This window comes from Protopterus annectens, chromosome 6.part0 (genome assembly GCF_019279795.1).
Source record: "Protopterus annectens isolate FY-2018-M chromosome 6.part0, PAN1.0, whole genome shotgun sequence".
Classification (NCBI taxonomy): domain Eukaryota; kingdom Metazoa; phylum Chordata; order Ceratodontiformes; family Protopteridae; genus Protopterus; species Protopterus annectens.
The window spans coordinates 503329800-503344699 of NC_056737.1; positions in this window are offsets into that span (position 1 = coordinate 503329800).

Consider the following 14900-nt stretch of genomic DNA (forward strand, 5'->3'; position numbering starts at 1 on the left):
TATATACAATTATACAATTATACCTCAGATGGATAACCCAACCCACACAACCACCTCAAACTACAGAGGGGAAGGAGGGAGGGTAAATTGGACTGCAGCAATGTGGATCTTCGAACATCTACATTTATGGTAGGTACAAAACTGTACTATGTTCTTCATCTCACATTGCTGCAGTCCTAACACTTGGGTAGAATCCCAAAGCAGAGGTAAGGGAGGATGGCTAAACTATAATGAAGCAGGAGCTGCCAAAATGCCCTGCAACACAGCAGTGGCAAAACCAGCCCTGGATTTAGAGTACAGTGGAAGGTGGTAATGCCTAGAGAAGGTATGCACTGAACTCCAAGTGGCTGCCTCCAAAATATCCTTAGTAGCCACCCCTCAAAAAGCTGTTGAAGTGGCAGTAGCCCTAGTGGAATGAGGCCTAATCCCAGCTGGAATCTCTTTGCCATGATGGGAATAACAGAAAGCAATGCAAAATCCAATCCACTTAGAAATAGTTTGTTTTGACACAGGCTTGCCCTGAGAGCACAAAGCAAAAGAAACTAATAACTGCTGAGATTGTCTGAACCCTTTAGTTCTGTCCAAATAATATCGCAACTGCCTGTGTACATCTAAAGTGTGCAAAATCTTTTCCCCTTTAGTTTGGGGATTTGCATAAAAAGTAGGCAAATGAATAGTTTGGTTTAAAGCCACACTAGAAACCACTTTAGGCATAAAGGAAGGATTAGTACGTAAAGATACCCTATCCTTATGGAAAATTAAGAAAGGCTCAACTGCCATAAGGGCCTGCAATTCAGAAACCCTTCTTGCAGAGGTAATGGCCAACAAAAAGCAGTCTTCCATGACAAATATTTCAACTCAGCAGTAGCTGCAGGCTCAAAAGGTTGTAGAGTGAGTTTCTCCAACACAAAATTGAGATCCCAAGCAGGAGTAGGAGCCCTTCGTGGGGTCTTATATTCTTTGCCCCTCTAAGAAATTGCTTGAACAAAGGATGAGAAAACAATGGTGGGTCACAGTCGTAGTGAGCTGAAATTGCTGCAGCATGAATCTTAATAGAAGAGAAGGACAAACCTTTGTCCAATAACTCAGTAAGATATTGAAGAGCCACACTTAAATCAGGCTCAGAAACATCCAAATCCTTAGCTGCACTCCAAAATAAAAATCTCTTCCATTTATCTGCGTACACTTTCCTTGTACTAGGCCTTCTAGCTTCCAAAATCACATTCAAAACTTGTTGTGGAAGTTGAGACCCTCTATGGCTTAAAACAGAATATGCCATGCTGTTAGGTGAAGAGAGTGAAGTTTGACATTGAGCAAATGACTGTCCTCCTGGGACAACAGATGTGGAATCAAAGGCAAAGGCCATGGAGGCTTCTGTACTAGACTTCTCAGTAATGGGTACCAGTGCTGTCGAGGCCAATCTGGAGCTATCAAAATCATCCTTGGCTTGTCCTGTCTGACCTTCAGAAGTACCTTTGGGAGGAGAGGCAGAGGTGGAAAGGCATACACATGAAGATTTTTCCAACTGAAAGAAAGAGCATCCACTTTCCAAGCTGTGGGATGAAACCGCTTTGTGCAAAACTTTGGCAGCTGGTGGTTTAGTGGAGAAGCGAACAGATCTATGTCTGGAGTTCCCCAGGACACTGTCAATTTCTGAAATACATGAAGATCCAGTTTCCACTCGTGGGGATCCATGATTTGTCTGCTTAACACATCTGCTAAGGAGTTCTGTGCTCCCGGCAGAAACCTTGCCTGAAGACGTAGCTGTAAACTGAGAGCAGTCTCCCACAAAATTATTGCTTGCCTGCATAGAGGATAAGAATGTGTTCCCCCTTGCTTGTTGATGTACCACATGACAGTTGTGTTGTCTGTTAGAATCAACACCTGCCCTGGAAGAAGTAAATCCTTGAAAGCTATTAATGCAAACTGGACTGCTAACATCTCCTTCAAGTTGATATGTAGATGCTGTAGTCTGACAGGCCACTTGCCTTGTATCCACTTTCCATTTAGATGAGCTCCCCAAGCTTTGTCTGAGGCATCTGTCGTTAAAATTTGACTCGCCTCTGGCCGGGTCACAGAGAGTCCCTTGTTTAGGTGACATTCCTGAGCCCACCACAAAAATTCCTTTTGAATGCAAGGTATTATTTGAATGACAGTGTCCAGATGCTGGCAGTGCTGTGTCCATACATTTTGAGATACCATTGCAACTTCCTCATATGCAGTTTGGCATTGGGAAGCACCAGAATACAAGATGCCATGAACCCTAAGGCTTGAAGGACTGTCCTTGCAGTCAGCCCGGACTGAAGAGATAGATGATGGAAGTAAAGGGAAAGATTCTTTTGTTTGTCCGGGGTTAGAAAGGCCATCTGGGATGCTGTATTCAGTCTTACACCCAGAAAGCACATGTCTTGAGAGGGTACTAGACTGGACTTTATTTCGTTCACAGAATACCCCAGGCATCTTAGCACTGCTATCACATATTCCAAATGACGAAGAAGCTCGTCCCTTCCTTGAGCCAGAATCAGGCAATCGTCCAAATAAGGATAGATTTGTATTCCTTTTAGCCTGAAGAAAGCTATCACTGGAGCCAGAACTTTCGAAATACTCTGGGCGCAGTAGATAAGCCAAAGGGCAATGCAGAGAACTGATAGTGAGAAGTCCCAGTCCGAAAACGCAGATATTTCCTGCAACTTAGCCTGATAGGAACATGAAGGTAAGCCTCCTTGAGATCCAAAGTTACCATCCAGTGATCCTTGCCCAGTAGAGGTAAAAGCTGTTGTAACGTCAACATTTTGAACTTGGGAATGTCCAGATAAGTGTTGAGGATAGATAAATCCAAAATTGGTCTCCACGTGTTCCCCTTTTTTGGCACAAGGAACAGGCGAGAATAAAATCCTAGGCCCCTTTCTGGCATAGGAACCGGCTGTATGGCCCCTATTTGGAGTAACAGAGAAATTTGCTTGTGAGCCTCTATTCTTTGTTGAGGAGGAATGTCTGGCATGCCTTTGAAAGGAGGCAAGGTATGGAAATAAAACCTGTAACCGTGATGTATGATATCCAGTACCCATCATTCTTGGGTAATCAAACTCCAATTTTCTTTGAAAAGTGCCAACCTTCCTCCCAAAGGTGCTGCCAGGCGAGAAGGTTCTGGCAGCTGAAAAGGTAGGTCATTGGGTCTGTTTACGAAAGGACTGACCCCTGCCCTCACCCGAAGACTGTGCAGGAGAGCTCCCTGTTCTAGGCCTGAAAGAGCCCTGACCTCTGCCCCTGCCACGTCTAGATCTACCCCTAGACTGGGAATCATAAGAAGGATACGTCCACCCTTTAGTAGGCCAATTTCTACTAAACTTTGGAGGCTGAACCTGCAAAAAATCTTTAACAGTCTGCATAGACTTAGCCTTGTCTTCCATTTTCTTTAAAACTGCCTCAACAGGAGAACCAAACAAAACATCAGATTGCAAAGGGGCATCCAAAATCCTAGTTTTAACATGGTCAGATAAATTTTGATCCCTCAGCCAGGCATGCCTGCGAAGAACTGACCCAGTGGTAGCCACCCTAGACGAAGCCTGAACAGCATCAAAACTACATTGCAAAGAATGCTTACCCACCTGTTCAGAAACATGCACTAAATCTTGTAACTCTTTACAATCAATACCTTCCGCCAGAGCATCAACCTTAGATTTCAACTGAGAAAGGAGATAATTTTGATATTTCAACATGTGAAACTGGCAATTTAAAGCTCTCATGGCTAGAGTGGAAGAAGTATAAACTTTCTTTCCCCACCTATCCAAGGCCCTGGCCTCTTTATCTGCCGGAACTGGATTCTTGACAACAGAAGCCTTAACACCCTTAGGCCCCTGACTAACAGTTTCTGGGTCTGCCCTAGGACTCTTAAAAAGATACTTATGAGCTTCAGGTACCCTGTAATACCTATCCGGTTTAACAGGAGCAGGAGGCAAAGAATCAGGATTAAGAGAAGCCTCTGCAAACACATCTTCCACCACATTCAGAACAGGAGGTATAGCTAAAGGCCTATGCTGGGGTAAAAACAAAAATTCCCTAAGCCTTTTCCTGGTATCAGAGAAATCCTGACCTTCCCATTTAAAATGCTCTCTCATGGAGTGAAGGGTCTCTGAAAAAGAAAAATCCTCAGGAGGAGAAGCAGAAGGAGTAGAATCATCGAGATCAGAATGAGAATAATGAGAATACTCCTGCAAGTCTTCAGTCAAGACTCAGACACATCCGAAGCCTGCTCATAATCCCCAACACAGGTTCCATCCTAGGCCTCTTATCAGGAGGGGGCATAGAGCCTCTAATCAAAGTAATTAAATCTTCTGCCATTTTAAGCATGTGCTTCTTGGGCACTGAACCTGAAGAACTAGGAGTGACACCCACAGAAGCAAAACTAGACCTGCCTTTAGGAGAAGCCTTGGAAGCAGAAAGAGAGGGCCTAGACACCTTAGGAAGGGAGGGGAGTACAGTTACCTGAGAAGCCCCTACAGCCTGACCTGCCTCCTGGGAGGCCACATCCTGTAAAAACACAGTTTCTCCCTGGGACTCCAGAGAGGCCTCCGTCGGAACCACCGGTTCCACTGACGCCTCTAAAGAACCGGCGTCCGGTTCGGATGACTCCTCTAACCTAGGTTTAACTGCCTTGTCTTTGCGCTTCTTTGAGGAAGCCGGCGTCGGAGCATCCGACGGCATATTGTAATTGCACCGCTTCCCAAAGACCAACCTGGCACAATCCAACCTACGCTTTATAGTGCGTTTATTGAACCGAGCACAAAAGCGACACCTGACAACGTCGTGCTCAGGTCCCAAACAAGGTATACACAAATTATGGTAATCTCTATGCGGTATCTGTTTCCCACAAGAAATACAGTTATTCACTTTTTCTGACATCCGGTAAACCACTGAGGCAAGAAAAAAACAAAATATTCCCCAACGGGGTACTTAACCAACTCTGACTTCGGTCTGAAACTCCGAATTCGAAAAATTTCAGAACACCGAACGGCACTTGCAACACTGCTTCTGCATCGGACCATGCGGCAAAAAAGACTGAGGATATGACGTCGGTCATGCGCATTTGTACCCTGACGTTCTGATGTCAGTCAAATGCGCCTTGACCGACGTCAGCCTTATACTCTGATATTCGGGCCGACCGAGGGACAGCGGACTACCCAAGTGTTAGGACTGCAGCAATGTGAGATGAAGAACATCTGCCCGACTCAAAAGGTTAGGGGAAAAGGATACAAAGAGATGATCGGACTTCCTGAACTGCTTTGTTCTGTGAAGATAAAAATGTAATTGTCTATGTACATCAAGAAGGTGAAGCATGTATTCATCCTTATCTGTAATATTTGGAAAGAAAACTGGTAATAGTATGGACTGGTTGATGTCAGTCTCAGTCGACACTTTAGGAAGAAAGGAAGGGTCATTCCGAACAGATATCCTGTCCGTTATGAAAAATAATGAAAGAAGGCCTAGATGATTTGGCCTGAAGCTCAAAATTCTTTTTGCTGAAGTGACAGACAGTAAAAAGATTGTTTTCCAAGAAAGAAATGTCATATAGCATTTATCTGCCTGTTCAGAGGGTTTCTGAGTTAAACCCTGAAGGACCACAGTAAGATCCCAAGGAGGACAGGGATCCTTTATTGAGGGGTTTGAGGAGAAACACTCCCTTCAGAAAAGCTTTACATCACCTGGACAAGGCCAGAGAGAAGGATTGGTTTCCACAATGGAAATTGGAAATGGCTGCCAATTGAAGTTTAATAGTAGAAAACCTAGCCCCTTCCTTAAAAAGAGTAGTTAGAAAAAGAAGAATGATCAAAGTAGGTACTGAAAAGGGATCACCATTCTGATTGGAAGCCCAAATACAAAATCTTTTCCATTTCCTAATGTAGACATTCCTGGTGGAAGCCATTTGGGAGGCCAAGATAATGTCTCAAACTGAGGACGCAAGCCTTGACTGTCTGACTATTACTGGAAGTGAAGAAATCATGCAGTTAGCTTTAGGGTGTGGAGATTGGGATATTGAATTCCCAATGGATGTGGCAGGAAATCCTGAATGGGTGCCAGTATCTATGGAGGATACTTCAAGTGAGACCAGAGGAAGGAGAACCACACTTGACGACACCAGAAGAGGTCACAGAGTACGACTGAGCTCTTCAGCCTGCTGAGTCTGTCTGCTAGTGCATTGGTTTTCTTGGAATGTGCATTGCAATGAGAAAGTGGTCTGAAAAGATCACCCATTTCCAAAACCTCATGGCTCTCTGCATAGCAGATAAGAGTGGGTTCCTCCTTATTTACTGATCTACCAGACTACTGACAAGTTGTCTGTGTGAACTGTAATAGTTTCCAGAGGAAGAATATCCTGAAATGCCTACAATGCCAGAAGGACTGCTCTCACCTCTAGGCTGTTGATATGCAACTTGGTCTCCAGAGAGGACCATGTGCCTTGGACCATCTTCCCCGAGAAATGCCCCCCACCCCAAGAGGGAAGCATCCGTGGTCGTCATGGCAAGTAATAGAGGGAGGTTGAACAGTCTGCCCAGAAACAGGTCATCAGATTGGATCCACCAGTGAACCTGACATTTGCAGATTGGAGTGAGTCTTATGGGAAACGATAGGGACTGATGAAGTATGGACCACTGTAAAGCCAACGTCCATTGAAGGATTCACATAAAGAATCTCACTAGAGGAACTAGAATTATGGCATCTGACACCGATTCAAGAGCTTGTAGTACTAGTCTTGCTGGAGGGGATGGGTGAGAAGTATGGTCCGTACCAGATTTTTCAAGGATGTGATGCGATGCAGAGGTAAGGACGCCCACTTGAGTTGCAGTATTCAATAGAGTCCCTGAGAATTCCAGAGTCTTTACTGGGATCAGGTTCATTTTGGCATGGTTGACTGAGATGCCTAAGGTGTCAGCAATCTGGAGTAAGTAATCCCTGGCTTGTAAAAGTTGATATATACAACAAAGAACATCTAGAGTCCAACAAATGCAGCAAAAATTTATTTAAGCCTCTGATGGGAATCAAGTCCTACACAGTAAGATTACAATTTTTTTTTTAAAACCCTGATGCTTGAATGGGGCGGTGAGGAGCCAGTCTTTGAGATATGGAAACACCTGGTATCCTTTGAGTCTCAAGTGAGCTGTCACGCATTTGATAAACACCCCCATGGGGCTGTGGTGAGGCCAAAGGGGAGTACTCTGAATTGGTAATGATTGGCTCCCAGCCTAAAGTGTAGCTATCTCTTGGACTGCCTGTCTATTTTGATGTGATATTATGCATCCTGGAGATATATAGAGCAGATCCAGTCATCCTTGTGCAGAAAAGAGAGGATGGACTGAACCATAACCATTCAGAACTTTGTCTTATTTACATACTGGTTCAAGTTGCTTAGATCCAAAATTGGCCTTGGGTCCCCTGTTTTCTTTGGCACTAAAAAGAAGCAGGAGTAAGTCCCAAATCCTATCTGTTCAGGTGGGACCTCCTGGATGACTCTTTTCTTTAGCAGCTTTTGTATTTCCTGAGCTGCATCTTCCCTCTGAATGGGTGGAGCATTGGGACATTTCTTTGTTTGGAGAGGAGGAGGAAGGGAAAATGGTATGTAATAACCTTTGGATAGGATTCTTAGCACCCATGAATTTCTTGTGATACTTGTCCAGGCATCTAGGTGCAAGGAAAATTGACCTCTGGCTGCCTATCGGAGGAGGAGTCTTTGAAACCCTGATACTGCAGATTCCCTCGGTCTCTGGGGCAACGTCATCCACTGAAACCTCCTCCTCTGCCTCTGGAGGAAGAGTCCTGGGTATGATTCCTGAAAAGTCCCAGAGATTACCAGAACCACATCTTCTTACCACCTCGTTGGTTTCTAGACAATGTACATTGATGGGTAGAAAATTTGAATCCTATGACAGAGAGAATCTTTTCCCTCCTGCTCGCTGCGGGTGAGTGTATCTATAACTGAGGGCCCAAACAAAGAACAGCCATCAAAGGGGGTATTAACAAATGATGCCTTAAAGGGTTCCGCAGAGTAACATAGCCTCATCCAGACATGTCTCCTAATGCCTATGCCTGAACAGGCAGCTCATGAGGCACCCTCCGCTGCATAGGGGATAATCCTCATTGATGCATTAGAAATGGACAAAAGAGTGGTCAGTTGAGGAGAAAACTTCTTATGATCCTCTTAAGACAGACTCCGAGAGAGAGTTTGAAAGTTCCTTCATCAAATCTCTCTGCAGACGAGTGAAGTGTGCCAGGTAGTTCAATGACCTCAGCACAAATGTAGCTGAGGTCTATACATGCTTTCCAAATCTGTCCATTGCTCTGAACTCCTTGTTTGGTGGATGGACAGAGGAGAATTGTTCAGCTAACTTCTTAGTGGCTGTTGCCACAACTACAGCATCAAATGGGATTCCCTTGCTCCAGTGGGGTCTATCAGAAGGGAGACCTTAAAGCTTGTCCGGGCACTTGGGGGTAGGCTCAACAATGTCTGGTTCCTTCCAAGCCCAGCGGGAAACAAGATCAACAAGTCTATCTGCCAGGGGAAGTCACCCAAACATAGATGGGCCAGCACTGAAAGCCTCCAGAACACCGATTCCTCAGGAGAAAGAGATTGGGAAGACCGGCCACCCTTCTAATTGAGGATTTCAAGAATGTCTCCAAAGAAGTCATCAGGTGGTGATCAAGGAGACCCTTCTCCTTCATCAAAATCAGTGTATTCCATGAGTGACTCCGTAGGTGAGAGTCTATGTGCCTCCTCTTTCATGTTCTCTTCCAAGGGACCTCTTCCATGGGGAGCTTAGGAGAGGTGTCAGAAGAGCGAAGAAATCCATCTGGGGAACGTGTGGAAGCTTCCCAGAACTGGCTGACCCTGAGGAGCAGGCATGATGGACTCCGAGCTCGGATCCAATGAGGGGCATTGTTTACGATCTGAGGTAAGACAGCAAGGCTCTCTGTGCAAATTGAAAGCTCTTTCTATCATCTGGAAAGCTGATGGACTCAGGGAAACCTCTACCCCCTTCCCAAAGTCAGGAGGTTGGGGCCATCTCCAGCTCGAAGCCGTATTGGGAGAATCAGATCCAAGCTATCCAGGGCCGAGGCTCTGAAGAGAAGGGATGGATCCGAAAAAGTAGGAGCCGAATCTAACCCCTCAGACCTGGCATCAACTTCTCGGATCTGAGACCTGCTCTGATCAGATGGTACTGGAGCAAGACTGGTCAGAGACACCAGAGTAGAGGAGGGAAGCTTCCTCAGATCCGATGTCAAACTTCTTAGGGATCTCACATCCTGGGAATCTGAAGCCGTGGTTTGGATCACAGAAAGAGAAAGAATTGACTGGGCAGGAGAACTCACAGATCTGAGAGAGGACAGAGCTAGTAGGACCCCCATCTGGATCTGAGCCCTGAGAAATCTTCTCATTTTCCTGTCCACGTCTGCCTCAGTCAAACTCTTTGAAAACCTGGATGATGCTGTAGATGGTGGCCTGGAATGCTTCCTTGGTGTTTGGAGCAGTTGTGTAGGTACAGCTAGAGATACTGGTTTCATACTTATTGGATCTGAAGGCTTTGGATCTGGCATACAGGTAGAAGGTAAAGGGAAATCTTCATTGCAGCAGAGCCTGTTGGATCAGAGGAAGACTGTGGATGTGAAGCCAGCTGGAAGAACTCTGGACCCAAGGGGCTTAAATCTGAAACCTTCCTCATTTTATGTAATGGCTCCAAAGAGGCCCTTGGGGACTTTGGTAGAGCTCATTTCTTATGATCCAAGAAAGACTGAATCATTTTGGAGAGGGTTTGAGCCCCAGAAGTTGGTAGCAAATCTTTCAATATTAATTTGTTGTGCTTGTCCAATACAGCCCAAGGGTTAAAGGTGGCGCAAACAGTACAATCAGAATCCAAGTGTTCAGCCCCCAGGCAATAGACTCACTTCTTGTGGGCATCAGAGTTGGGAATCTTTTGCCCACAAAAAGTGCACTTCTTAAAACTAGTTGGTTTGTCAGACATGACAGTTAGCAAAGTTCAGAAATATACAACGATATCAGATATAGCTAGGAGAAGGGTAGTGTATCCCAAAGGAGACAATGGGTTTAACACAATTCAGAAAAAAACTAAACGATAGCAGTTTTTTTTTTCTTTTTCTTTGGAAACCTAGCAAGAAGGAGAAAAAAGACCTGAATAGGAGAAATAGAAAAAATATACCAAGAACAGCACCAAAGTAGGAAAAATAGAGAGAGAGAGACCAGCTAAAGAGGGAGGAAAGAGTAGATAATAAATGTTGATACCTAATGAAGAAAGTTTAAGTAGAAACTTTATGAAAAATGAGCTGTGCTTTCGAGAATCGGTAACCTCCATCTTACCATGATGGCGGCAAATGAGATCTGAGGAGTTGGGGATAGACTAGAGCATTTTGGGTAGAGGGAGGTTTTCTAGAATTGGATCCAAAGTCTTGTATATATGGCCGAGTCAGATCCAAGGATCGGATCTTAGATCCATTTGTGAGGAAGAATGAAAAGGACAACTTCAGATCTGAGTTTAACAAACTTCTCTGGGTTAGTTTGTAGAATGCCTGCCCATCAAAGCCAAGCAAAAACAAACTTTAGAAAAGGGTGGCAAACTGTCATCTATAAGCTACTAAATCAGCTTCAATACAGTTTTAAAATTAGCTAAGGAAGGACACTCCAAGAAAGTATAAAGCCATGCCCTATTCTCTGCTGTGCAACATTCCACTATGGGGGTTTCAAAAGACGGTGCATCCTGTTCACCCTTGATGGTGTATAAAAATAATGCATCTGTCATTGCCAGCCAAAACATCTAAATTTTCAAGATGATGTTGCATACCAAAGTATTCACAGGCTTCCTCCCCAGTTTGCCTACTTCTATATATAAAAGTGGTTCCCAATGCAGTCTATATAAGACTTCCTAAGAGTGATTCAAATGTTATAAAGGTAGCTTGTATCCCCCGTCCTCTGCTCCAGTTAGTTTCTACTATCCTAAATCTGTGTGTTCCATCTGGGTCTACCAATAGGTGACACTGTGCAAGTTTTATTCCCTCTTAATTTCACCTGTAACCCAATATAAATTGGGGGCAAAGCATCTCTTACCTGGTATGTCCCTGTAAAGGTTCACAGGTCAGACGTTGTCCATGGTTTATTAAGTGTTCCAAGTAAACAAGGGAGGGCATTCCATTCATAAGACAACCTATGGTAATCAATCAGGGGCCTCAGTTTAATCTGCTAAGGACTGGGGGCAGATAATCTGCACCAACTTTCTGTAGAAGTCAATTCAAAAGCCTACTGAGGGCTCCAATCAATGCGCAGAAGATAAGGGAACTGCAGTTTAAAAGCAACTGCCATTGATTATGTAAAAGCTCAGAGAAGCCCCCTGCCAGTCTCATTGCATCAGTTAAAAGATCACACAACTGGGCAACCCTCTCTGAATTAACAAAGCCAACATGGGTCTTTAAAGCTGCTGCTTGCGCCTATGACTCCATAACAGGAAGACCTATTCCTTCTTTTCAGGTAGGAAGAGTCAAGTGTTGCCAGTTTATCCTGGGTACCCCCCGAGACAGATTAACTTCCTTACTGGAGTATTTATCTTGTACCAGAAACCCACCAGGGGAAGAGCCTAGGAGGTGTAGATCATCAGTGGCAACACATACCAATTCCCTGCCATCACTCAAGTCATATTCCTGCAAAGTCTTTCACAACTTTGGACATATTGTTTATCCATCTGTAAGATGTTGCTGAAAGTTAATACTACAGTAGCCCCCAAAGTCGTTCCTAATGGAATACCTAAATATGTGACCAGGTTGTGAGAGATTAAAAAAGGTTACTTTCTTATAAGGTCCTGAGAGGGGGTAAAATTGATTGTAATCACATTTGCCTTATTATTATTAATTTTAGGTCCAGAAAGAGAACCAAATGATTCCAGGTGAGGAAATAATAAGAGCAGATGCACTTCTGGATTGGTTAAGTAAAGCATTAAATCATCAGTGTACAATGACAACTTATAAGTCTTTCCTGCCAATCCTGGTCATACTATTTCTGATTCCAGGATATGTACAGCTAAGGGCTCTAGATAATGGGCAAAATACAAGAGGGCTAAGGGCAGCCCTGCCTAGTGCCCCTTTGTATGGGTATTGGTTCTGAAAGCGAGTTTTGAATCTTTACTCTGGTATATGCCCGATACATTTTTTCCAAAAAAAGAGGTTAGCTCATGTGGGAACTTAAGCAACTTCCACAGACAGGGCCAAGAAACCCTGCCAGATGCTCTCTCTACATCTAAGATAGTAAGTAGCAGAGTTCCCCCTTCCAAAACAGCCTACTGTATCAATAGTACAGTCTTAATTATACTGTCAAATGCTGTTCTGCCCAGGACAAAACCAGTTTGATCCCACTGAACAATCTTGGGAATTCACTTTTACAGTCTAGTAGCCAGAATCGCCACAAATAATTTAGAATCATGACTTAAGATAGAAATGGATCTTTAAAGGGAAGGAGGAAGGGAGGGATCTTTACCCTGCTTGGGATTCATGACAATAATTGCTTCCTTCAAGGACTGAGGAGGAGATGCACCAAGACCATTACATTAATGAGGAAAAGCATTCACAGACTTGTCATTCCTTTGTCTAGTGACCTCTACAGGTAGCCCATCAGTACCAAGAAACCTTCTTGAAGGAAATTTCAAGAAGGCCAAGGTGACTTCCTTGGAAGCTATCTGGGCCCTAAGATTATCTGTATCCACCAAAGAAAAGAAGGAAGAGGTAATGAAGTAAAAAATCTTAACAAATCATCTGTTTGATCAACTACCAACTGAGGCCAAGCATACATTCATGAGCAATAACTGCCTTGAGATCATCTGGCACAGTACATAAACAGTCCATTGGATGATCTTCATATGGAACCTTGCTAGCTGTACAAGGGTAACTGCCACTAACATGGATCCAAAAGACTTGGAGTATCAGATGCACCAGAAGGGAAGGATTTTGAATAATGTTTTTCATCTGGAATTAAATGTTTTGAATCCAAGACAGAAGGAAAGAAACTATTTGACTGGCTGTATTGAAATGAGCACCAATGAATTCCAAAGTTTGAGACTGACTAAGCTGAGATTTGTTGTAAATGATAGACATCTCCAAATAAAAGCACAGCTGGAGTAAGTAGTGCCTTGCTTGAATTAGTTGAGGTCTTGTTGGAGTGGTAAGGAGCTAGTCATCCAGGCATGAAAACGCACAGTATCCCAGCAGTCTCAGGTAAGCTGCTACTACTGCCATGCACTTGGTGAATACCCTGGGGGTGGTGAGACCAAAGGGCATTGCTGTGAATTGGTAATTCCCAGCTGGAAGTGTAAATATCTTCTGGATTGCCTGTTCATTTTGATATGATAGTGTGTATCCTGAAGATCTGTCAAGCACATCTAATCATCCTTGCACAGAAACAGCAGAATGAACTGAACCGTGAGCATCAGGAACTTTGTATTCTGAGCCTATTGATTTAGTTTGCCGACAGCTCAAGTCCCCTGTCTTTTTTGGCACTAAAAAGAACCCTGAATAAGAAAAGTTCCAGACTCTCTCTGGTCAGGGGGGACCTCTTGGATGACTCTTTTTTTCTAACAGCTTTTTTATTTCTAGTGCTGCTGCTTCCCTCTGATTGGGTGGGCTATCAGGAATTTTGTTTGAAACTGACTGAGGGAGATTGGAAAATGGTATGATATAACTTCTGGATATTATACTCTGCATCCATGAATCTTTTGTGATTTCTAAGCAGGCTTTATGGTGCGGAGATAACAGACCTCCAATTGTCTCCAGAGATGGACAGTTGGGCCTCTATTCAGAAGTGCTGATAGAATCTCTCCGAGAAGGAATCTCTAGAACATTGATTATGTGGATTGCCTCTGCCAAGCGGGTGAAGTCTTCCATTAGAATTCCCTCTTTTGCCACTGGGGAAACTCTCTCCAAGCATATCTTGAAAGGGACCCTGGGATTTCTTGAACCACATTTTTGCACCATCTTGTTGTTTTCTAGAAAAAGGACCATTGAGGAGTAGAAAAACATATGCCCACAGCAGACAGGGTTTTCCCTTCCCGTTTGCAGCTACAGAGAGCGTGTTTCACTTTGGGGCAAAATAACAAGGTTCTGTCACAGGGTGCATTGAAAAAAGAAGATTTGAAGAGTTCCACAAAATCACACAAGCACATCCAGGCATGTCTCCTAATGGAAATGCCAGAACTCTGCCCCCCCATGAGGTATCTTCAGCAGCATATGAGCTACACCTCATGAATGAAATAAAAACAGAATGAAGGGTACCCAATTGCAAAGAAATTGTACTTACTTCCTTGGAGGAGATGGTCCTAGAGAGAGATCTGGAAAGCTCATTGATCAAATCTCTCTGAAGCCTTGTAAAATGTGTCAAAGAATTCAGTGACCTAAAAGCGTAGGTCACTGAAACAGACATACTTCCCAAATCTGTCCAGTGCCCTAGACTTCTTGTTAGGGTGGAAAGAGGAACTCTGTTCTGCCAGCTCCTTTCTAGTGGCCACCACTATGACCATAGCATTAACAGGTACTCCTTTACTCCAGTGTGGTCGATCTTTAGGTGGTGCAAGAATCCTGTCTGGTCTCTTGGGTACAGGGGTATAGGCTCAGCCATATCTGGTTCCTTCTACACCCATCAAAACACTAAATCTATGAGCTCATTGGCGGGCAGAGTCACCCAAGGAGGTTGATGGGCCAGGCCCGAAAGCCTCCAAGAAATACTGATTTCTCTTGAGAAGGGTTATCGGAGGACCAACTACCCCTTTGTTTCAGCAGCTCTAAGATGTGTCAAAATGAGACATCATTGGGATAAGGAAGACCCTTCACCCTCATCAAAATCAGCGTCTTCAGTGACAGAC